General features: G+C 43.6%; 2 long non-coding RNA genes across 2 annotated transcripts in view; one reads left to right on the top strand and one right to left on the bottom strand.

The window, feature by feature from the left end:
• The window catches only part of LOC307205895, a 46,073-nt gene that overhangs the window by 17,766 nt on the left and 1,901 nt on the right, over nt 1-26,406 (top strand). The window lies entirely within an intron of this gene.
• Nucleotides 12,439-21,230, bottom strand: LOC307205836. The gene is made up of 2 exons (XR_013834097.1): nt 20,720-21,230; nt 12,439-13,280 (listed from the first exon to the last, which is right to left on the bottom strand). It is a non-coding gene; the product is annotated as an uncharacterized lncRNA (long non-coding RNA).

Below are 26,406 nucleotides of genomic sequence, written 5' to 3'. Positions count from 1 at the left end.
CAGTATGTCTACACTGAGTAGAACTTAGCTGGCTACAGCCCTACATCTAAAAATAACAGCCCCCATATATATTATAAAAAAGGGTCCTCACATATAATAATATAAATCAGAAATGTAGGGAACATAATGCCATAGTTAGTTATTTCAGCAGCAGCAAACACCACTGCAATAAGTATTAGGTAGTTATGATTTTATATGTTTGGATTTGAGGGTGATCTGGCTGCGACATCCATTGCCCATTGATCGCCAGGGTTGATTCGGCTGATCTGGCTAGCTAGGCAGTGTCCCCTCCATCCCTCATCGGTCCATGTGACCCCCCTGTCAGTACGCCTTTGAGCCGATGCCAACGACTGGGCTCAACAACTGGATCTGCCCCGTCTGGGCTAGGTGACTGGAGTACTTTTAGAGACCCTCCACTCCTGGAAAGCAGGTCTAAGTGAACTGGACCCACAACTGTGAGTTGTGAGCACCAAACTCAGCAGAGTATAAACAACACGGAAGAAAGCTGTGAAGCATAACTTCTTTTATTTCTAATAGCTACTGCAAGCTAAAACTAAAGCGCTACTGGCTTGAATGAGTGTTACAGCTCTCACTCAGCCATCTGATCTCTACATAAATAATACTCAGACTCCCCACAGGCAGGAGAGGAGGAAGCGAAGAGCAGTTTCTTCCCCCTCCTTTCTGAAAACATCATATCAGGAGATTCTCGCAGTGGGAGAGGGTGAAAATATTCACACACACACACACACACAAAGCTGCATGCTTGGCGAAAGAGGATGGCCATCCCAGATAGGAATGCACCGTTCTTCGGTCAAGGGTATCAAGGGGAAAGAAGGGGTGCTCTCTCTGTGTCTCTCCCTCTCCCGCAGACCTAGAACATGGCTAGGGAAAGATTCCATTCAGCCCAGAGACAGGGGGGAAAGGCCAGTTCTCTATGCGTGTGTCAGATGTACATTCCAAACCTGACAGTGCGCTTCATTCAGCCAGGAATGATTGGAAGAAGCCCAGAGATCTGCACATTCTGCCTGAGTACATTGTTCTATGATGAGCGCTTTTAACTGGGTGCCTAGTGAAGTACATGACACAGAGGAGTGATCTGTTCACGTTTAGCCAGGCTCTCTCAACTTCATCAGATCTTACAGTGCAACATCAGAGGGTACTTAAATATATATTTCAAAGATTTGCAACATGACTGTGAAGAGGTTCTGACATTTGCTGTCACTCCCTGCTTTGCACAACAGCTGAGACACCACACACAGCTGAGGAGAGGGAGCCAGAAGTGTGGTAAATAAGGATGCTGAGATTGTCTTCCGTAAGTAAGGGCAGCATTTTAGAGCATTCTGGCTGGATCCTGGCAAGAAGAACTATTCTGGGGGGACTGGGGCATCGTGAAGGTATACAGGCAAAAACCCCAGGATGGTTTAGAGATAAGTAGGGGGACATTTGTGAGGGAAAGGGGAAGAGGAAAAAAAGTCAAGCCACAAAAGGAATCTGAGTTGTGTCAGCAATGACAATGTGGATGGGAACACTACGGCACGGGGACTATCAGTAGAGGAGCTAAAAACCAAGACACAGGGATTAGAGGAAGAAAAACAAAGAGGGTTCAGGCTGAAGGGTTGGAATTGAGAAAAGGCCAGGAAAAATTAATAAGGAGGTGGCAGAGGCTAGTGTCTCCCAGGAAGCAGCCTGAGATGCGATTGCGGTTTTGGGAATGTGGCAGAAGGAAATGATTCTCTGTCTTAGATGAATTTCCGAAGAACCAGAGGAAGATATAAGGTCCAGATTGATTAAGGAGTTGTTTAAGTAGATAGAGGTACAGGAAGAACTGATGGAAAACTTCATTGATTAAATCTTCTGAATTAAATCAATCTTTGCAAAGGTGAAAAAAAGTTACCAGGAGTCTGTCTGGTAATTTTTAATTTACGCCAAATCACAGACCAAATATTACAAATGAACTATCAAAATACATTACAGATAGGAGAGAAAAATAAAATTATTCTAAAAGAAATTCCCGTCCAACTTCTAAAAAAAACAAGCTAGTTCCCATTTTTTGACAGATGCTCTGAGAAATAAGCAAATTCCATATAGATGGGAATTCCTGAAGGAAGTCTTTTTTACATATAAAAACAAGATACAATGATGCAGGGATATATCTGAAGCGCAGAAATTTCAGATGAAAAATTTAATATAAGAATTAGGGGAAGGGATGCTCGTGACAGGAACAGAGAGGGGGATAGATAAATTACCTGAAGATAACACTGATAAACAGGAAGAAGAGGAAGAGTAACAAAGACATAATTAAAGCAGGAATTAAAAAAAATAATTATTTTTCCTTAAATTAAACCAGAATGGCAGATTAAAGATACTAACTTGGAATGAAAATGGCTTAAATAGAAAAATACAATGTGATTACCTAACAATCCCTCCCCAAGAAGAACCGTTGCACAGTTGACTACAAGCGGGATGATTAAGAACGGTGTGGAAATGAATTACTAACCAAAGGCTTGGCTTATGCAGATCTGGAAAAGAATGAAAGGCTTTTGGAATGACGCAGTTATAAAAAGAGAGTCACCATGTTGGCAGGCTTTGTTGCAGGATTGATGATCAAGGGGGAGGAAGCCATGGCTTTGTTATTATATTGGACTGCTAGCAGAACCCTCTGAGAAGATCGAGAAGGGAGTGACAGGCCTGTGAAGATTAAGGAGCAGACGGTAAGATTGTTTTCTCTATGGAAGTGATGAAATGCATCTGTCGTCTGAATATGGACTCTCCTGTGTGGGTGTCTGAGGGCCCTGCTCCTTCTTGCCACTCACCATCTGGCCTGGGGCGGGGCCTGAAGCCTCATAAGGACTGCTGCACTCCGCTGCCCAGGAGGACTCTCCTGTGTGAGTGTATGGGGCCCTGCTCCTTCTTGCCACTTACCACCTGGCCCAGGGCAGGGCCTGACGGGCCTCACTAGGACAGTTGCTGTTACTGCTGGAGGGGTGCAGAGTGCTTTTAAAATGTTTTAAAAATTTTATTTTGAATTTTTTGTATGTGGGGGGGTGGGGTGGGGTGGATGTTTATTGGGCCTGGGAATTTGTTTGATTTTATGTTTTTGTAATTTTTATAATTTTTATTGTTTTTTGTTTGTATTGTTTTATTTGTGTTGTTTTTTTTTGTTGTTTTTTAAAGGGGTTATTTTGTTCTTAAGGGGAGGGGTCAGGGCTGCCGGGGAATGGGCCCCAGCCCACAAAATGGCTGGGATATGTTTCACGGGGGGGAATGCACTGGGACAACCGATCTCAGTGATCACGGGTAGGAGGAGGAGTTACGCTAAGACCAGACCATGTCATTACAGAGGAGGCAGGTTTAGTCGTTGTCTGAGGACTATCCCTGCCTCCGGGTCTGGCCCTGACCGGATGAATACTAGAATCAGCAAGGGATACCCACATGACCTGAAAGTGTTGCTGTGCAATGCCAGGTCAATGATTCATAAGACCACTGCCATCCATGACTTGATCATGGATGGAGGACTTGACCTGGCATGTGTAACAGAGACTTGGTTGGATGAAGCAGATGGGCCTGTCCTTGCCGCTGCTTGTCCACCAGGTTTCTCTTACGCACAGCAACCCAGGTCATGTGGGCGGGGAGGGGGGGTTGCAGTGATTTTTAGGAAGTCATTAGTTTGCACCAGGCGTCCTATTGGGAAGACCCAGTTTTCTGAGTGCATGTTCTGGAAGTTGGGCAATAGGGGCAGTACAGGATTCCTTTTGGTGTACCGACCTCCCTGCTGCACCAAGGATTCCCTGCCCGAGCTGCTTCAGGTCGTGGCGGATGTTCTCCTGGAGACACCTAGCTTGGTCGTCCTAGGGGATTTTAACATCCATGCCGACACGACCTTACAAGGGGCAGCTCGGGACTTCGTGGAAAGCATGGCCTCCATGGGGCTGTCCCTGAATAAGTCTGTCCCAACCCATAGCCGCGGACATGCCTTGGACCTGGTGTTTACCTCTACGGATGTTGGTGATCTGACACTAAGTAAAAGTGAAACGAAAGAAGTGCCATGGTCAGATCACTTCCTGGTGCAACTGGACTTCTCTGCGACCCATCCCCTCTGCAGGGAGGTGGGACCGATTCGGATGGTCCGCCCCCGCCACTTAATGGATCCAAATGGTTTCCAGAGAGTGGTAGGGGATGCTTTATCCCATGTTGATGGCCTTTCAGCCGATTCCCTGGTGGCCTGCTGGAATGTGGAGTTAACCAGGGCTATTGACTGTCTGGCTCCGAGAGAGCCCCGTGGTTTTCCACGGATCTGAAGGCAATGAAACAATCGTTGAGACGGCTAGAGCGCCGGTGGCGGATAACCCATTCTGAATCTGACCGGACACAGGTTAGAGCTCAACGTCGAGCCTACCAAGTGGCGATAGTGACGGCGAAGGAGACTTTCTTCACCGCCTCTATTGCATCTGCAGAAAACAGCAGCAGGAGACTCTTTCAGGTGGTTCACAAATTAGCAGAACCACCTGTAACATCGGGGCCCGGTACGGGCCACATGTTCTCCTGCAATGATTTTGCAAATTTTTTTGCAGATAAAATCGCTCAGATTCGGGAAGAAGTAGACTCCACTGTGGGAGCAGGGCCGGGGCGGGAGAGTGCTAGAGTCCTGTCTGGTCAAGTTGTGTGGGATCAATTCCAATCTGTTACCTCCGAGGATGTGGACAGGCTGCTTGGACGAGTGAAGCCAACCACCTGTCTCCTGGATCCTTGCCCATCCTGGCTTATAAAAGCTAGCCGGGAAGGACTGGGCGATGGGCTTCGTGGGGTGGTGAATGCTTCCCTCCGTGAGGGAGCCTTCCCAGACCCGCTGAAAGAGGCGGTTATTAAACCGCTTCTTAAAAAACCATCTCTAGATGCGGCCACGATGGCCAATTATCGCCCAGTCTCAAACCTTCCATTCTTGGGCAAGGTGATTGAGCGAGCGGTTGCCGAACAACTCCAGGCACGCCTGGAAGAAGCGGACCATTTGGATCCCTTCCAGTCGGGATTCAGGCCTCATCATGGGACTGAAACTGCCTTGGTCGCACTGGTTGATGATCTCCAGCGGGCTAGGGACAAAGGTGAGAGCTGTTTCCTAGTTCTGCTGGATCTCTCAGCGGCGTTTGATACCATCGACCATGACATCCTTCTGGACCGTCTTGAGGGGCTGGGAGCTGGGGGCACTGTCATACAGTGGTTCCGCTCCTTCCTCCTGGGCCGTGTTCAGAAAGTGGTGGGGGGGGGATGAGTGTTCAGACCCCTGGGCTCTCACTTGTGGGGTGCCTCAGGGTTCTGTCCTCTCCCCCATGCTTTTCAACATCTACATGCAGCCGCTGGGAGGGATCATCAGGAGGTTTGGGCTGGGTGTTCATCAGTATGCAGATGATACCCAGCTCTACCTCTCTTTTAAATCAGAACCAGTGAAGGCGGTAAAGGTCCTGTGTGAGTGTCTGGAAGCGGTTGGAGGATGGATGGCGGCTAACAGATTGAGGTTGAATCCTGACAAGACAGAAGTACTGTTTTTGGGGGACAGGAGGCGGGCAGGTGTGGAGGATTCCCTGGTCCTGAATGGGGTAACTGTGCCCCTGAATGACCAGGTGCGCAGCCTGGGAGTCATTTTGGACTCACAGCTGTCCATGGAGGCACAGGTCAAATCTGTATCCAGGGCAGCTGTTTACCAGTTCCATCTGGTACGTAGGCTGAGACCCTATCTGCCTGCAGACTGTCTCGCCAGAGTGGTGCATGCTCTGGTTATCTCCCGCTTGGACTACTGCAATGCGCTCTATGAGGGGCTACCTTTGAAGGTGACCCGGAAACTACAACTAATCCATTATGCGGCAGCTAGACTGGTGACTGGGAGCGGCCGCCGAGACCATATAACACCGGTCTTGAAAGACCTACATTGGCTCCCAGTACGTTTCCGAGCACAATTCAAAGTGTTGGTGCTGACCTTTAAAGCCCTAAATGGCCTCGGTCCAGTATATCTGAAGGAGCGTCTCCTCCCCCATCGGTCTGCCCGGACACTGAGGTCCAGCTCCGAGGGCCTTCTGGCGGTTCCCTCACTGCGAGAGGCCAAGTTGCAGGGAACCAGGCAGAGGGCCTTCTCGGTGGTGGCGCCCGCCCTGTGGAATGCCCTCCCATCGGATGTCAAGGCGATGGACAACTACCTGACATTCAGAAAACATCTGAAGGCAGCCCTGTTCAGGGAAGTTTTTAATATGTGACATTTTAGTGTATTTTTCATCTCTGTTGGAAGCCGCCCAGAGTGGCTGGGGAAACCCAGCCAGATGGGCGGGGTACAAATAATAAATTATTATTATTATTATTATTATTATTATTATTATTATTATTATATGATGCTTGGATGAATGGAAAAGCCCACACAGGATTATAAAAATGCTTGTTTTCAACTCGCTTGTGGAGACTATCAGAGGTCACAAAGAGAAAGGAAAAATATACGAAAACAACAAGAAGAGATGAGGAAAACATCAAAGAGAGGATTGGACAGAATTGTGAACAACTTCCTGTATACCTTCCAGTATACCTGAAGGAGCGTCTCCACCCCCATCGTTCTACCCGGACACTGAGGTCCAGCACCAAGGGCCTTCTGGCGGTTCCCTCACTGCGAGAAGCCAAGTTACAGGGAACCAGGCAGAGGGCCTTTTCGGTAGTGGCGCCCTCCTTGTGGAATGCCCTCCCACCAGATGTCAAAGAGAACAACAACTACCAGACTTTTAGAAGACATCTGAAGGCAGCTCTGTTCAGGGATGCTTTTAATGTTTGATGTATCATAGTATTTTAATATTCTTTTGGAAGCCGCCCAGAGTGGCTGGGGAGGCCCAGCCAGATGGGCGGGGTATAAATAATAAATTATTATTATTATTATTATTATTATTAACAAAAACATTGAAAACATAGGGGAACGGACATGTCTACCATCTTCTTTGTAGCTTTGTGTAATTATGATCTCTTAGAAATAATTTATATGGAAAACATATACCAGGCTAAACATTAGCAGATATCACTTCCGGAGGCGGCGCGAACGGCAATGGCGGTCCTTTTCCTTTAGTGAAAGGGAGCTCTGCGGAGATCAGGTCTTCCGCTACGGCGAAGCGGAGACCCGCGTCTGAAACCCACAGGCAGCAAGAGCCTGTGGTCCTGGGACTCGGCAGGCGCCAGGAGCGACCCTCAAAACTTTGAAGAGACCCCGTAAGGAGCCTCAGATCGTGGAGGGGGTTGCGGCGCTGTGAGTCGATCGCTACTCTGCAGAGTGAAGCCGCGCAGCTGCTGCCGGTGAGCGCTGACCTTTTTTCCTTGAAACGTTCGGAACTGAAAAGCAACAACCCGTGAGTAAGGAAGGACTTTTTAAAATTGGAATCTAAATTAATGGAAATTTGGCTGAAAGCGGAGAGATGTTAAAAGGAAGTCCGTCTTCCGCTGCTATTTAAATTTCAAAGCAAAAAGAGCTGGAGGAGTGGAGCCACTGTAGAGGTTTTTTTAAACCATCTGATTTGAGCACCCACTGAAGCTGCTTTGAGACAAAGTAAAGATTTAACGTAATTACTGGATTTAACCTTTACTGGGACTGTGATAATCTTCTGCTATGGGAACTATAGATTTTGACTGAGAAGCCCAGGTACTTGAGCTGCCTGAACAGTAAAACTGTCAGTTTGCAGACTTGGCTATTGTGGATTTGGACTTGCAACATTTAGAGCATTTTAAGACTTGCTACTTTGAAACACCAGTTGACACTTGTCAGAAACAATGTTTTGCTGTCAATTCTAACTCTGCTAAGCATTAGCTACTGAAGGTCTATGGACATTAAATTTGACTTTATTGATTTTATTTGATTTGACTTCTTCTCTCAAGACATTGCAAGCTCCCTCTAGAGGATTCTGGACTTACAGCAGTGACATTATTCTACTTTCTCTTTCCTTTCCTCCTATACGATTGTTTACTCTTGGGCTGTGGAATTCTCTCTTTTTTTTTATAATAATTTTTATTAGTTTTCCAATTTTAAAACAAAACAACCACAACAACATAAAAACATCGACAGATACAAACAAACACACAAATATAAGTTCTTAACCTCATTTTCATAAGCCTCCTTTCTCGGACTTCCCCATACCTCACCCTTTTTACATCCTTATTTTACAATTTTTCAGCAACCATTTTAGACAATTAAATTTAAATTTGTTATCTTTCTCAATTTCACCTTAAATCATCAAGCATTTTCGGCTGTAATTCTGCATCTTCCTTCCCCTTGACATTTTAACACTCATCAATATTGTAACAGTTCTTAAGATAATCTTTGAATTTCTTCCAATCTTCCTCCACCGTCTCTTTCTCTTGGTCGTGGATTCTGCCAGTCATTTCTGCCAATCCCATAAAGTCAATCACTTTCGTCTGCCATTCTTCCAGTGTGGGGAGTTCTTGTGTCTTCCAATACTTTGCTAGAAGGATCCTTGCTGCTGTAGTGGCGTACATAAAAAAAGTCCTATCCTTCCTTGACACCAATTGGCCGACCATGCCCAAGAGAAATGCCTCTGGTTTCTTATGAAAAGTACATTTAAGTACCTTCTTAATTTCATTATAGATCACTTCCCAAAAGGCTTTAATCTTTGGGCAGGTCCACCAAAGGTGAAAGAAGGTACCTTCAGCCTCATTACATTTCCAACATTTATTATTGGGCAGATGATAAATCTTCGCAAGCTTAACTGGGGTCATGTACCACCTGTAAATCATTTTCATAATATTTTCTCTTAGGGCATTACATGCCGTGAATTTAATACCGGTGGTCCATAACTGTTCCCAGTCAACAAACATAATGTCATGACCAATGTCCTGTGCCCATTTAATCATGGCTGATTTAACTGTCTCATCTATTGTATTCCACTTCAGCAACAAATTGTACATTCTTGATACATTCTTAGTATTGGGTTCTAACAGTTCTGTTTCCAATTTCGATTTCTCCACCTGGAAGCCAATTTTCCTGTTTTGTTTAAAAGTTTCCATTATTTGGTAATAATGAAGCCAATCTCGCACCTTGGGCTTTAATTTCTCAAAACTCTGTAGTTTAAATTCACCACCTTCTTGTTCTAAGATTTCAGAATATTTCGGCCATTTGGATTCCATGTTAAGTTTCTTCACCTCCTTAGCCTCCATAGGTGATAACCACCTAGGAGTTTTATTTTCCAACAAATCCTTGTACCAAATCCAAACATTATATAATGCTTTCCTAACAATATGGTTTTTGAAACCCTTGTGAACTTTAACCTTGTCATACCATAAATATGCATGCCAACCAAACCTGTTATCAAATCCTTCCAGATGGGCTAGGTGTCTGGAGTAAATCTGAACTGCTACTGGCTTGAATGACTGTTACAGCTCTCACTCAGCCATCTAATCTCTACATAGATAACACGTCTAAGTGAACTGGACCCACAACTGTGAGTTGTGAGCACCAAACTCAACAGAGTATAAACAAGACGGAAGAAAGCTGTGAAGCATAACTTCTTTCATTTCTAATAGCTACTGCAAGCTAAAACTGAAGTGCTACTGGCTTGAATGAGTGTTACAGCTCTCACTCAGCCATCTAATCTCTACATAGATAACAATCATAGACTGTTACATAGATTGTTACATAGATAACAGAGAGTCAGGCAGGAGAGGAAGAAGCGAAGAGCAGTTTCCTCCCCCTCCTTTCTGAAAACATCATATCAGGAGATTCTCGCAATGGGAGGGGGTGAAAATATCCACACACACCCTGAAGCTGCATGCTTGGTGAAAGAGGATGGCCATCCCAGATAGGAGTGCACCGTTCTTTGGTCAAGGGTATCAAGGGGAAAGAAGGGGTGCTCTCTCTGTTTGCCTGCACACGCGCTAAACCCTGTCTGTGGTGCCTACCCCTTTCCCCAAATGATAACACAGGAGATCAGAGTATGGGTTCAAATTGGCCACAACGTTATTGAACTTCAGAAGTGGGAAACTTGGCACAGGCCTTCCTTGGCAGGTAACCCTCTCAGCCCGTCTGGCTGAGGATATGCAGGCAGTTGAGGCCCAGTGAGAGGGGACTGCAAAGTGCCAACTTACACAGCATGCCCTTCCACCGACCTCGTCCTGGGAGTTTGACCTACATGCTGCCACTCTAGGGCCAGGGACTCCCGGTTGTGCCCTTTAACGGGCCCTGCAAGCGCCGCCGCATGGGGAGGGAGCATGAATGCATCCCCCCAACTTGATGTTAGACTAAAGGCTACTTGCCAAGGCCTAGAAAAGGGGGCTTAGCCCGAAAACACTTAGTCCGTGAGTGAGGACCACCACAACGCTCACAAGCATGGTCAAAGCGGCTTCAGTCCCTGCCAATGCAGGAGAATTCCTTTCAACAGTGACCTTGACATAGCAGTGCCTGCGTACCTGAGGACAAAAGTTTAACCTGCAAAAGAAGAGGAAGCAAGAGAGAACACTGTACACAAAGAATCAAGAGGACTGGATAAGGCTGCTATGAGATTGATGCCCATTTCCAGAAGGTTCCAAATGGAATTTAGTTTAAGAGGGGGCAGCTGAAAGGGGAAACCACAACAAGCCATTTCCTCAAATAACTCCCATCTGAGGTTTTCACTCGTGGCAATGATGCAGAAATGATTAGTGCTCTACTGGAAGTGGGTGATGAACTGATAGTTCTTTCTACTGGGCAGTTCAGTATATCAACCATCTTGAGTCATCCCTCCCTTCTCGGTCTTATGCAGGGGTCAGCAAACTTTTTCAGCATGGGGCCTGTCCACTATCCCTCAGACCTTGTGGGGGGCCGGACTATATTTTGAAAAATAAAAATGAACGAATTCCTATGCCCCACAAATAACCCAGAGATGCATTTTAAATAAAAGGACACATTCTACTCATGTAAAAACACGCTGATTCCCGGACCATCTGCAGGCCAGATTTAAAAGATGATTGGGCTGGATCCAGCCCCCGGGCCTTAGTTTGCCTACCCATGGTCTTATGGCTGCACATGAGAAAAAGAGAAAGAGACATTTGCTGATCAACAGCCTAGCCTGTTGGGCTTGGTTGCCTGCAGACAACTACACCCCATTGAGAGTTCGCCTTGGTTCAAATCACAGCCTGGACTCATGTTCTGCATTTCAGCACCCCCCGCTGGGAACAGGACAGTCTGCAGTCTTAAAAGGTTAAAAAGGTAAAGGACTCCTGACAGTTAAGTCCAGTCCGGACGACTCTGGGTTTGCCGCACTCATCTCACTTTACTGGCCGAGGGAGCTGGCGTTTGTCTGCAGATCATTTTTCTGGGTCATGTGGCCAGCATGACTAAGCCACTTCTGGCAAAATGAGAGCGGCGCACAAAAACGCCGTTTACCTTCCCCCTGGAAGTATTTATCTACTTGCACTTTGACGTGCTTTCAAGCTGCTAGGTTGGTAGGAGCTGGGACCAAGCAATGGGAGCTCACCCCATCGCGGGGATTCAAACTGCCGACCTTCCAATTGGCAAGCCCTAGGTTTAGACCACAGAGCCACCCATGTCCCTTCTGCAGCCTTAATTCCTCCTAAATAAATTTGGAGCATCTGTGGTACCACTTCTCTGCCTAACTTCATACTGTAAGGATACAACATAATATAAAATGAGGAGCATTGTGTAACAGATGTGTGGAGCCTTTGGCCCTCTGGACAATGCAGAGCTGCAACTTCCATCATCCCCAGTCACAATGCCTGAATAGCTCAGTTGGTTAGAGAATGGTGCTGATAACAGAAAGGTTGGAGGTTCACTCCCTGTATTGGACAGCTGAAACTTCCTTCATTCCAGGCGGTTGAACTAGATGGTCTTTAGAATCCCTTTCTTCTCTGCAATTCTATGATACTATGATAATTTTTACATTTGCCTTTTAGACTAGTATTACACATACTATATATGTAGCATTCTTTATCTCTCCCAGGCGGGCAAGTAAGTCATATCGTGAGAATTAATGGAACATTCCATACAGGCCTAATCACCCAAGGAGCCTACAAAGCACAGCTGATGAGGGGCTAGGTTTGGGAGCCTGTATGACATGGGAAGAGTCTCATGGGCCATAAAGAGAAGTCCAGAGGGTCATGTTTGATCATTACACTTGAATTTCTTTCCCCTATACTATATCTAAGAAAATCAGAAGCTACACATACATAGAGAAGTATACATCTAAGTATCAGGTGACAGACACAGATAGGGATGGTTGATGGTCATACACCTTGCCCAGCAGTTTCTCTGGGGCATCCATCAGCTACTGAATGAGATGGATATTCAGTGCGGACCTAAAAAAGGCCCTCCTCCCCAAAACCCAATAAGAAGCAAACACAACAGGGGTTTTTTTCTCTTTCAAATGCAGGCAGGTAAGCTTTAATGAACGAAAAAAGCAGCGTGTGGAAACACTTGCCTGGTGAGCAAATGTCAAAGGGAACAAAAATATTTTACTCTGAAAGATAACAGCACAAAGCGATTGGCATGAGTTTAGCAGGACAGTTGAGGCATCAAAAAACTTGGGCATCCTTGAGAATAGTTGAACATACAGAGAACCAAAGAAGGAGATATTACTTAATGCCTTTGGAGCTTTTTGTTTTGTACTTTGAGTTAAGTAAAGTCAAGCGCAGGAGGAAAAGCTGAAAAGTCAAAGCAGCAGATCTACAATCTAGCATAGAGATGGACACAAGCATCAGGAATGCTGAGCAACCACAGATCCAGTTGTCAGAGTTGTGGATTGAGGGGGCTCAGCACTGATGACACCCAGGCCTATGACATCAGCAGCAGCCATGATGGCGTATTAGGAGTTTCCAGGTAACATTTTCTTTTCCAAATTCTTCTGTTGTTGTGGAGATTGACTTTGATCTTAACAGGGAGATCCGCACACCTTGGCAATTCCACGGGGTTGGCACAGACCCAAGCGGCCGTATGAGCTTCCGCCGGAGCCCCCACCGCAGGCGGTGAATCCCCCCACTCTAACTGGCTCGCAAGTGGCGGCAATGATTGCTCCTGGGATTACCACACACGCGGGAGGCGGCTGGATGACTACTTCACATGGTGGTAACTGATTGACGCAGCCAACATTGGCTCCAGATGTTATACCGAGGCTACTCGATGACACTCCGCCCCCGTAGGATGACAAGCCCCCATAAGGTGAACACAGTGAGCCCAGACCACCGACTGGGTAGCTGACACAAGATGGGGCACAGGATGAGACGCAGCAGGGCTGGCAAGACATCTTGGAGTGATGGAGCTGGGTCTGAAATGACAAGTGACAGGCAAGAGTTAGTGGAAGAAATCAGTTGAGGAAGGGGATGCTGAAGTCCACCCTTGGAGACTTGTGCAACAATGAGGGATGTTGAAGCAGAGGGGAGAGGCCATGTTAAAAGGGAAATTACAGAGGCTAGTGCTTTGTGGAAGAGCTGGTATCTGCCTTTGTGGATGAGATGTTCTGTATTAGACTTCCGGGTTAGCGCCATCAGCTAATGGTGGAATCCCTCTGATTTGGAGGGACCAGCTCCGTGGAAAACAGGTCTACACCGCTACTGTGAAGTGGGGACCATACAGAAACCACAGGCGGGTGAAGCCTGTGAACGTGGGGCTCGGCGGGCACCCTTTGCGCCCCTCCCCAATTCGCAAGGAAACCCATTTACGGGTTTCGGAGTGGAGTGGGGCGAGTGGTGCAGTGCTGTGAGTCAACTGCTTCTTTCACAGAGTGAAGCCTCATAGCCGTTGCTGGAGAGTGCTGACTTTTTTCCTGGGACAATTCGACTATAAAAAGCAACTACCCGTGAGTAGGGGGAATTGGATTTATTTAAAAAGAAGGAAAAAAAGACATAATTGGATACCGAAGCGGGGAGGTCTAAACAGGAAGTTCGCCTTCCGCTTTTGTAAATAGATCAAAGCAAAGAGGCTTTAAGCTAAAGCTTTGGAACTTCACCTGGAAAGGACTGATTTCTAACTCGATAAAATTCCGAAACTCCTTCCTAGGAAGCAGGGAAGGAAGGGGGACGTTTTGGACTGTGTATTCCTGCAAGAGAGAGGGAAAGAGCTTAAAATCCACGGCTCAAACTTGGGAACGGTCTGCCGGTAGACAAAGACTGACGTTTTCTGAACTGCGGCAATGGAAGGTTTGCTGACAGTAAAAGAGATACATTGTGACCAGTTATTTTACTTTGTTTGAAAAAAGGAGAGAAAGTAATTGGAAAGTAACAAAAAGTAATAAAAATTAGAACTGTTTATTTTTCTCGGTTGGAGTTTTAAAGGACTGGTTTTTTTTGTTCTTTTTTGGACTATTGCAACTGTTTCTCCCTAGAGGGACTTTTAGAAATTGCTACAAGGGGAAATTTCCACTGGTAAACAGACTGTGTATTTGAGATTGACCTTGGCTCTTCTATTGTTTAAGTGTTATGGCAGATGGGAAAGAAAAAGTAGATTTGCCACCCCCAGACAGATCAACAAGGTCTGGCAAGATCTTGGGGCAGCGAAGGCAATCAGCTGCCGGCCTTACTACTACATCTTTGACTGTACCAACACAACCTAAGCCTAGTGGAATGTCTTCAGAAGATGCCTTAGCAAACGCACTGGCCAAGATTAATGAAACTTTGGTGCAACTCAGTACGAGGGTTGAAGAGACAAATAAGAGGGTCGAGGAGACAAACAAGAAAGTCGATACTGCAACTACTAAAATTGATTTAAATACAGAAACTTTAAACAGTTTGGGACAAAAGGTTAACAGTAATACAGAATCTATCCATAAATTGTTGCAGGAATCCACTTTGAACCAGGAAAAAGCTGCTGTTGTGGAATTTAAGTTAACACAATTGGAAACAGAGAAGGTTCCAGACCTACAGAAACAAATTCAAGACAATAAATTGACGCTGTCTATGTTGGAACTTAAAGAAAAACAGACGAATTTAAGAATTAGAGCTGTACCCGAATTGGAGGAGGGCACCTTGATAGACTTTTTGACACAGGAATTTACAGAGTTTTGGAAGCCAGAATTGAAACAAGAAGAATTTAAAATTGTGAGGGCCTTCAGACTAGGAAAAGGAGGAAAGAAGATCAAAATAAGGGATTGTCTGATCACCCTCCGATCAAAAGAAGAGAGAGACAAAATCTTGGGTCTGCATTTTCAGAATCCTCTGATAATTCTGCAATCAAGAGTGGAAATTTTTAAAGACATACCGAAACATCTTTTGGATCTTAGATCCAACTTTGGAGATTTGGTTGCCCTTCTGAGAAGGAACAAAATCATTTTCAGGTGGGAATTCCCCCAAGGCCTATCCTTTAGCTACAAAGGAAGAAAGATAAAAATAAGATCAGTTGAGGAGAAAGATAGGTTTTTGGGAAATCACGAAGAAGATCTGCAGAAAGAACTTGGAAAAGAGCCAGAAGCTTTGGACAGAAACCCACCAAAAAGAGGGAAATCAACACCACCAACAGACATAGATAAAGTACTGGGTGCTGGTGGAGGAAAAGCAGAGTAATTACATCATGACACTGCAAGTACTGAGCTGGAATGTGAATGGACTGAACTCCCCCCCAAAAAGGCGGAGAGTCTATTATTTATTTAAAAAAAGAACAATTGGATTTGATTTGTCTACAAGAAACACATGTGACAAGGCTACATCGGAAGATTTTGAGTAACAAAAGATTAGGACATGAATTTATTTCATCAGATAAAGTCAAGAAAAGAGGAGTAGTACTTTATGTAAAGGAGAGCCTGTCACCGAAATTCCTATTTAAAGATGACCAAGGAAGACTTGTAGCAATTGAAATTCAATCACAAGGAGAGAAGTTTTGATAGTAGGCATCTATGCACCAAATGAGGGGAAATCAGAATTTTTCAAGAAGTTGCATGAAACTTTGATGGATTATTTGGATTATTATATGATCTTGATGGGAGATATGAATGGAGTGGTGTCTACAAATATGGATAAGGCCCAGAGACAGGTGGTTACAAAAGATGGCAGATTACCAAAGACGGTTTTTGATATGGCTGACAATATGGACCTTGTTGACATTTGGAGAACTAAGAATCCCTTGGGAAGAGAAGGAACCTTCTTCTCTGAAGCCAAAATGACATGGACAAGAATTGACCAAATTTGGGTAACTAAGGGGCTGGCCCCAAAGACTAGAAAAGTGGAAATTTGTCCTAAAACCTGCTCTGACCATAATGCGGTGAAGATGGAAATAAAACTAACACCAATTGGTTCCTTTAGATGGAGGATGAATGACTCATTGTTTAGGAATGAAGAAGTGACTAAAAAGGCCCCCAAAAATTGAGAGATTATTTTGAGATAAATATGAGCACCACTGTTGAAAAAAGTGTAATTTGGGACTCAAGTAAAGCAGTTATGAGAGGATTTCTGATACAACAGAATGCAATTAGGAAGAGAACTCAAAATGAAAAAAAAGGACAAAATTTTGGAGAAAATAAAGGATGGAGAGAAAAGACTGAGAGCAAAACCAAAATCACAGGAGATTCTGAAAGAGATAAAGTTATATCAAGTACAATATATGAAATTGATGAATCAGGAAATAGAATGGAAGATTAAACAGATGAGACAAAATACATTTGAATTGGCTAATAAATGTGGGAAACTGCTGGCTTGGCAAATGAAAAAAAGACAAAAATTCAACACGATTACCAACTTGGAAGTGGAGGGGAAGAATATACAGAATCCTGAGGAGATTCAGAAGTATTTTAAACAGTTATATACACAGGAGATTCAGAAAGAAACGGACATTGACTGATTTCTCAGAACAAATGGACTACAAAAAATCTCTCAAGAGAATAAGTTAACGTTGAACTATAAAATAACAGATCAGGAGGTGGAAGGAGCTATTCAGAACATGAAATTGGGCAAATCTCCAGGGCCGGATGGCTTGACTTCAAGATATTATAGATCTTTGAAAGAATGGTTAGTACAGCCTTTGAAGGAAGTTTGCAATGAAATATTGGAGGGGAAAAAGGCACCACAGTCGTGGAAAGAAGCCTTTGACAACATCTCTTGGAGCTTTATGAAGAAAAATGTACAGGGAATGGGGGTAGGCCAAGGTTTTGAAAACGGTATAGGTGCAATCTACTCAGAACAAAAAGCTAAATTAATTGTGAATAATGTAGACACAGAAGAATTTAAGATTGAGAAAGGAACACGACAGGGTTGCCCAATCTCCCCATTGCTTTTTATTTCAGTCCTGGAGGTTTTGCTCAATATGATTAGAAGGGACCAATTGGTTAAAGGTATACAAGTCGGAGCCAAACAGTATAAATTGAAAGCATTCGCTGATGATTGATTTAGTCTTGACATTACACGAGCCAGAATCCAGTACTAAAAGAGTATTGCAGTTAATTCAAGAATTTGGTCAGGTTGCGGGATTTAAGTTGAATAAGCTGAAAACTAAGGTGTGAGAGAAGAACTTAACAGTGATTGAGAAAGAGAGGTTTCAGAAGGAGACAGGATTAACATTGGTTAAGAAAGTGAAATACCTGGGGGTTAATATGACTGCTAAGAATGTGAATTTATTTAAAGATAACTATGAAAAATGTTGGATGGAAGTGAAAAAGGATTTAGAAATATGGTCAAATTTGAAGTTATCATTGCTAGGCCGAATTGCTGCGATAAAGATGAATGTATTGCCAAGGATGTTGTATTTGTTTCAAACATTGCAAATTTTGGACAAGGTGGACTGTTTCAAGAAGTGGCAGAGAGATATTTCTAGATTTGTCTGGCAGGGCAAGAAGCCTTGAATAAAATTTAAGATTTTAACTGATGCTAAAGAAAGAGGGGGATTTGCTCGGCCAGACCTGAAGCTTTACTATGAATCAGCCACCTTTTGCTGGCTGAGAGAATGGCTGCTTCTTGAAAACATGGACATTTTCGACTTAGAAGGTTTCAATAATGTATTTGGGTGGCATGCATATTTGTGGTATGATAAGGTCAAAGCACATAAAGCGTTTAAAAACCATATTGTCAGGAAAGCACTGTTTAATGTTTGGATAAGATATAAGGACCTGCTTGAAAATAAAACTCCAAGGTGGTTGTCACCAATGGAAGCTAAGGCTCTGAAAAAACCCAATATGGAGGCAAATTGGCCGAAATATTGGGAAATTTTGGAACAAGAAGGAGATAGATTAAAACTGCAGAGTTTTGAAAAACTAAAAAACAAAGTACGAGATTGGCTTCATTATTATCAAATAAGGGAGGCTTATAATTTGGATAAGAAAATTTGCTTTCAGGTGGAAAAATCAAAATTGGAAACAGAATTGTTAGATCCTAAAACTAAGAATTTGTCAAGAATGTATAACTTGCTGTTGAAATGGAATACACAGGATGAAACGGTTAAATCTGTTATGATTAAATGGGCACAAGATGTTGGACATAACATTATGATGGCTGACTGGGAAAAGTTATGGACCACAGGTATGAAGTTTACGGCATGTAATGCCTTAAGAGAGAATATAATGAAAATGATTTACAGGTGCTACTTGACACCAGTCAAGCTTGCAAAAATTTATCATTTGCCCGATAATAAATGTTGGAAATGTAAAGAGATTGAAGGTACATTCTTTCACGTTTGGTGGACATGCCCAAAGATTAAGACTTTTTGGGAGATGATCTATAATGAAATGAAAAAGGTATTTAAATATACCTTCCAGAAGAAACCAGAGGCCTTTCTCTTGGGCATGGTCGGCCAATTGGTGCGAAAGGAGGACAGAACTTTTTTATGTACGCCACAACAGCAGCAAGAATACTCATCGCAAAGTATTGGAAAACACAAGATCTACCCACTCGGGAAGAATGGCAGATGAAGGTGATGGACTATATGGAACTGGCTGAGATGACTGGCAGAATCTGAGACAAAGGAGAAGAGTCAGTGGAAGAAGAGTGGAAGAAATTTAAAGTTTATCTTCAGAAATATTGTAAAATTAAGGAATGTTAGAAAGATGTTGGGGAAAAAATTATGTGGTTTTAGCAGAAAGGATTAAGTAAAAATGAATTGGTGAAAGAGAGAATGTAAAATTATAGTATATTAAGATAAACTATTACGATAAAAACAAAGTTGGAAGGATTTGCTGGAATATCTAACTGAATTAGAATACAAAAATGGGAGACGTGAGGAGGTCAAGGAAATAAGTGAATGTAAGTAAGTGATTTAAAGGTTTGACTTGTTTCTTATTTCTTTTTTCTCTTTTCTGTTTTTAGATGATGTTTTTCTTTATGTATTGTGTTTTCTTTTTCTTCTTTGAGTGTTATGTGTATACACACACACACACACACACACACACACATATAAATAAAAAATAGATGCTCTGTATTAGGGTGACCAATGTGGTGTCCTCTAGATGTTGTTGGCATGCAACTCCCACCAGCCCCAGCTAATGTTGCCAAAGTCTCAGAATGATCTGAGTTGAAGTCCACGATGTTTAGTGGACACTGCATTGGATACCTCTGCTCTTGACACTCATTAGGTATCTCTTACAAAAGACACTTTACAAATGGCATAGAATGATGCAATATCTAAGGTATGTAGGGTGCAGGAAAGGAAAAAAAGGTGACCACAGCAAATAATCAGATAATAAAGAGGGACAGGCCATAGCTCAATGGTAGAGCATCTTCCTTGCACAAAGGAGGTCACAAGTTCAATCCCTGGCATGTTCTGGTAGGGCTGGGAGAGTCTCCTGCCTGAAAACCTGGAGAGTTACTGTCCATCCCTTTTCATAGTGCTGACCAAGATGGACCAAGAGCTAGTCCCCACCTTTGTGGATGCGAGTCAACCATACCCTTTCCTCTTCCTGTTTTAGGGCAACTAGCCTGAAAACATGTGCAGACCATGCAAGTGTCCCTGTTTTCCAGAGACAGTCCTGGATGTAAAGAAACCATCCTTGTTTCTGATGTCCCACTTTTCCTTAGGATGTCCCTATTTTCATCTGAGAAATGTTGGAAGCTATGGAGTTATATTACCCCCCATGACAAAGGCATCTGAAGGCATCCCTGTATGGGGACGTTTTCTTAAAATGTTTAATGTTTTATTCTGTTTTTGTATATATTGGTTTCCTCCTAGAGGGGCTGGGGCAAACCAGTCAGACAAGTAGGATTTAGACAGTAAAATTATTATTATTATGGTAATAGATGTCCTCAGTGCTCCCCCCCCCCCCGAGGATACTCAAGGGTACGTAGTACTGGCACCCCCCCCTCTCTCTCTCTCTCTCTCTCTCTCTCTCTCTCTCTCTCCCTCTCTTGTTAAAAATTGTGGCTCTTACTGTAACAACTTCATGGTGAGCACTGGCACCTATTTTTATAGAAAGAAAGCACTGGATGTCCCTATTTTCATAGAAGAAATTTTGGAGGGTATGCAGAACCAGAACTACTCTCAGCACGGGATGGAGAAAGAAATGCGTTTCAGTTTACAAATAAAGGCAATTTTACCTAATTTTTACATTCTGAAACAAAACACGAATGGACATAAGAGAGACCTGCTAGGTCAGGCCAGTTGTATGAAACTGCGAGGAACTAAAGTTACTGGGAAGGTCAGGGAGAGAGAGAGAGAGAGAGAGAGAGAGAGAGAGAGAGAGAGAGAGAGAGACAGACAGACAGAGAGAGAGAGAATCTGAGAGGAATAGCCATCGTGGCTAGCGATTTCATTATTTCACCCACACATACAGAATTAGAATGAATGAAAAGTACTTACCAAGAGCAGCAGCAGAAGACAGAGAGAAGGTGCTTGAGTCTGATGAGATCGGTGTCCTGTGCCATGTGCTTTTATACAGTGTCTTAGAAAAAGGAAGTCATGTCTGAATCACAGCTGAGTATTACCTTTGCTGCACATATCAAAGCTACATTGGCCTATGTTATTTTCTAAGGCTGCAAGCATATTATAGGGTCTCCTCATATTATTATAGGGTAACTATATTATAACCTCTTGCAACCTCTCATTTCAGATATTATAGTCCTTGGCTGTAGCTAATTCTACTCCAGTCAGATCAACACTGATGTGTCTTTCATTAATTTGTTGTTGTTGTTTAAGGTGGTGGTTTGTGTTCATTGTCTATGTTTCCTGAACCCATAACACACTGGAAGCCCCTTAGCTTCCATTCTCCTTTATGAGGACAATGGGAACTAAATTTGCACCCATTAAAAAAAATGCATCCAGTGAGTTATATCTAACTTATAAACCGCTGGTCTGCCAATGTGTACTTGGAGGAGGAATGTGTACTTGGAGGAGGAATGACCAGCTGGAGAAGCGCAGAAAGAAAAAAACACTATGGTACACAAGCATCAGCACAACCAGACGCCTTCATCTGCCCCAGCTGCCACAAAACATGTATCTCCCATATTGGTTTCTACAGTCTCAGAAGGCACTATAACTCTGCAATGGTTTTGACTTCACCCCCAAAGACGCACTCTTCCATTATATCCTGGGACAGACTGAGAAGAAGAAGTAGACTCAGAATCAGAGGAGACCTATTGAAATCAATGACCATGGCTAACTCCAAACTGTGTGAATGGTCTGCAAATAGAAAATGCTAGTCAAGGCAAACAAGTGTAAAGGAATGATCTCAATGCTAGACTTCTGTTGATGCAGCCTAGAATAGCATTAGCTTATTTGCTTCTGCATCACACTCTTGACTTTTGTTAATCTGGTGGTCTATTAAGACTCCTAGATCCTTTTCACATCTACGACTAGTAAGCCAGGTGTCCCCTATCTTACATTCGTCTATCTAGTTATTCCTGTTTATGTGTTGAAGCTTACATCTGTCCATGTCGAATTTTATTTGCTCAGTTTTGACCCAGTTCTCAATCCTGCCAAGGTCACCTTGAATCCTAATTCTGTCTTCTGTGGCATCATTCCTTTAATCAAGTCATTTTAAAATATGTTTAACAATCATGTATCTGTTATTTTCATTACAATTCAAAGAAGGAAGAACACTGCTTTGCTACAAAATCCGGAAATGTGCTCTTCTCACCAACTTATAATCAATAAAATCTCACCAACTTCTAACAAATGTATCTCATAGGGGAATGGTTGGCAGGAGCTGGGACAGAGCAACAGGAGCTCACTCTGTTGCGGGGATTCGAACCGCCGACCTTCTGATCAGAAAGCCCAAGAAGCTCAGTGGTTTAGACCACAGTGCCACCTGGATCCACAGACTGAAAAAATATTTATAATATTCCACATACATTTTTAATTTTAAAGAAATTTAAACTTTTTTTTAGGGGCAGGGAGAAGGAATGGTCAGGGGTTGGGGGACCGTCCCATTCCTAATTTCCTTTCTGTATCTTATTCGTGCAAGAACGTCCTTCCCTAAGATTTCTAATATTGTTGGCTGACTAAAAAAACCCTGTAAAATTTGTAGGAGTGTCTTCTAGGAGTGGCAGCTTCTGGGAAGCTCAGATTCCTTTGGATTTCTCCCTTGTTGCTTTAGAACTAAGAACAGGTGGTCGGGCTAAGATCAGCACCACACCCAAGAGCTTAAAGCATCTTTCCCACTCTAGTTCCTTTACAATATTCGGCCGGGTAAAAAATAAACATTAGCACCTGCTCCTGGTAGTTTCAGTTTATTAATTGATCCTTTCTTGTTGGCAGGTGTAAGCCTCAATATATAAAAATATATATGCTTGAGAAGAGTTTTATTATGAAACCACACCTTTCAGTTATCCTGCCACGGTGATGATTAAAATTGCAGTAATAGATTGTAAGTAGTACCCTGTGCATAGTGCCATCCGCTTATAGTTAGCCAAAGGCATTCCCTCTCTCAGAGAGTTAGATCAAAGCAACCAAGAGGCAGCTGGTTTTTGTGTGTGTTATAGTTAGCTGTGTAAGACATGCTTCGTCATTAGGGCTCCATGATTCACCTCTGTATTGGGGTCCTTCATTCCATAAAGGATGGAGAGAGAGAAAAATCTCAGGGGTGGGCAGGAGAGGAAGAGCATCAATAGGTAAAAAAGGTAAAGGACCCCTGAACAGTTAAGTCCAGTCACAGGCAACTATGGGGTTGCGGTGCTCATCTTGCTTTCAGGTCAAGGGAGCCGGCGTTTGTCCACAGACAGCTGGTAAGGTCATTTGGCCAGCATGACTAAACCGCTTCTGGCTCAGCGGGACACCATGATGGAAAGCAGAGTGCATGGAAACGCCTTCTACCTTCCCGCTGCAGTGGTACCTATTTATCAACTTGCACTGGTGTGCTTCCAGCTAGGTTGGCAGGAGCTGGGAAAGAGCAATGGGAGCTTACTCTGTTGCGGGGATTTGAACCGCGACCTTCCGATCAGCAAGCCCAAGAGGCTCAGTGGTTTTTGGGTTTTTTTAAATCAGTTTTTATTAGTTTTCATACACATATCAAACATTCAACTTAACCAAACAATCATTTTGTAAATTCTCCTCTCCCCTTCAGGGGTGGTGCTGTGGGTTAAACCACAGAGCCTAGGACTTGCCGATTGGAAGGTCGGCGGTTCGAATCCCCGCGGTGGGGTGAGCTCCCGTTGCTCGGTCCCTGCTCCTGCCAACCTAGCAGTTCGAAAGCACAAAGTGCAAGTAGATAAATAGGTACCGCTCTGGCGGGAAGGTAAACAGCGTTTCTGTGCACTGTTCTGGTTCACCAGAAGCGGATTAGTCATACTGGCCACATGACCCAGAATGTGTACGCCAGCTCCCTCGGCCAATAAAGCGAGATGAGCGCCGCAACCCCAGAGTCGGCCACGAATGGACCTAATGGTCAGGGGTCCTCTCCCCCTTGGTTTCCCTCCATTTCCGTTTCTGGTTTGTTAAAGCACTTGCTGCATTCTGCTGCTTATATATAGTAGTATATTATGACATTGTTATCTTTCTTGTTCTCTCTAATTACATTATATATGTTTATTTAAATCCTGCCAAAGAATCCATACTTTTACATTGTTTCTGCAAATATGTTACAAAAGGTTCCCATTCTTTTCAAAAGTCATGCAGTTTGTCTGTCAATTTTGCTAATTCTGCATATTCCGTCAACTTTTCATGCCATTGTTCTTTGGATGGTATTTCTCCCGTCTTCCAGTTTTGTGCTATTAAAATTCTTGCTGCTGTTGTCACATACATAAACAGTGTTCTCAATTCTTTCTTCACATCTTGTCCTAAAACACCCAACAGAAAAGCTTTTGGTTTCTTTACAAATGTTATTTTAAACTTTTTTTTTTCAATTCGTTATAAATCATTTCCCAGTAATTTTTTACAATTTTACATTCCCACCACATATGGTAAAAGGTCCCTTCCTTTTCTTTACATCTCCAGCAAATCTTTTGTTCTGTTTTATACATCTTTGTATAAAGGGCGATCTGACTGCGACATCTGTCGCCCCATTGATCACCAGGGTTGATTTGGCAGAGGCTCAGTGTTTTAGACCACAGTGTCACCCGCATCCCTATCAATATGAACAGAGCAACCTATTATATCTTGAGGTGACATCCACACCAAATGTTTACCATACTTGGACGCCACTTTAAACAGTCATGGCTCCCCCCCAAAGAATTCTGGGAGCTGCAGTTTGTTAAGGATGATGAGAGTAATTAGGAGACCCTGTGCCCCTCCCAGAGCTACAAATTCTCAGAGTAGTTTAACAAGCAATCCCTCTTGCCAGTGAACTCTGGAGATTGTAGGCCTGGAAGGGGAATAAGGGAATCCAGACCCTCCAAGTGTCCCTATTTTCCAGGGATGACCCTGTTTTAGAGAAGCTGTCCCTGCTTCTGATGGATCCCGGAATGTCCCACTTTTCCTTATGATGTCCGTATTTTTCATTGGAGAAATGTTGGGGGGTATGGAGTTATCCGACCTACGAGCTGTCTGAAGGCAATCCTGTATAGGGAAGGGTTTTTTTTAATGCTTAATGTTTCATTATGTTTTTATGTATGTTGGAAGCAGTCCAGAGTAGCTGTGGCAACCCAGTAAGATGTGTGACGTATAAATAGTCAGATTATCATTATGGAATGGGGTGTCCCTGTTTTCGTTGGAGAAATGTTGGAGGGTATGGGAATCTCCTAGCAACACTCAGCATGTTTAAGAAACTGAGGCTCCCAGGATCCTTTGGGGGAAGCCATGATTATTTCATGTGGTATGATGATGCAGTAAATGTAAGGTGCAGGAGGGTGGTGGCAGCAGCGGTGGTGGGACTAACTTAAATCCTTCAGTCTCAATGCCTTGTAGACCATATATGCACAGTTATGATTCCATAATACAGTGGTACCTCGGGATGCGAACGGGATCCGTTCCGGAGCCCCGTTTGCATCCTGAACATAACATAAGATGCGACAGTGCGTCTGCGCAGGTCGCGTTTTGCAGCTTCCCCACATGCGCATGACGTCATTTTGACCGTCTGCACATGCGCGAGCGGTGAAACTCAGAAGTAACGCGCTCCGTTACTTCCTGGTCGCCACAGCGCGCAATCCGAAAGCGCTCAACCTGAAGCGTATTTATCCCAAGGTATGACTGTATTTTATTATGCCCCCCATAATATTTTATTCAAGCTGGCATCCCTGCCCACAAGTTGTTGACCCTGGATAGCAAGATGTTGCTCAAGGGACCTGGACACTGAGGACGTTAACCTCCAGAAATGCATGGTGGAAGAGGCAACCCAGTTTTGTAGGAAGTAGTAGATAGCCCCATTGAGGCCTGTAATTTTCTCAAATGAAAGAGGACTGCAGGTTTAAACATATTCATGAGATTAGCTGCCATAAGGCATGGGTGGACATTCGTGACTAAAGTCAAATTAGCTAAAATCTTCCCTTGGGCAAAAGGAGAATATCCGATACAGCAGGTTTGATCCACACACAACAGTATAAAAGCTATCACAACTCTTCAGTCTTTCACTAGCACCTTTCAAAGCCTCCTGACGCTTCAGCGACTAGGTAAGTCTGCTCTAACTGTGCTCTTGTTTCCCCCCTCTATTTTGTGCCACCCTTTCCAAAAATTTTGAAATCCGCTGCCACTCAGTGTGGATAATCTTAAACTAGATAGACCAGGGTTTCCCAAACTCAGGTTTCCATCTGCTTTTGGACTAAGGTTGCCATAGTTTAAAAAGTGAAAATATGGACAGAAAAGCTGTTGAGCTGCTTTTTTGGCAAAGCTGTTGAGCTTTTCTTTTGAAAAGAAAACAAAACATGAGTTTTGGAGCTATTTTTAATTAAAATCGCTCGGATACTGGTTACAAGAGCTGAATAATGGCTATGTCAGGGAAATTCCGGATACGTGGAAACCCTGTTTTGGACTACACTTTCCATCAAGTCCTGCTAGCCAGGGATGATGGGAGTTGCAGTCCAAAAACATCTGGATACCCAAGTTTGAGAAACTCTGAGACAGATTATGGGTCTAACTCAGTTGAAGCAGCCTCTGATGTTCCTGTGCAATAATCTGAC

Source organism: Podarcis cretensis (genome assembly GCF_951804945.1).
Source record: "Podarcis cretensis genome assembly, chromosome: 16".
NCBI classification, from domain to species: domain Eukaryota; kingdom Metazoa; phylum Chordata; class Lepidosauria; order Squamata; family Lacertidae; genus Podarcis; species Podarcis cretensis.
The sequence above is the reverse complement of the archived record's forward strand: the minus strand, read 5'-3'. Positions and strand labels throughout refer to the sequence as shown.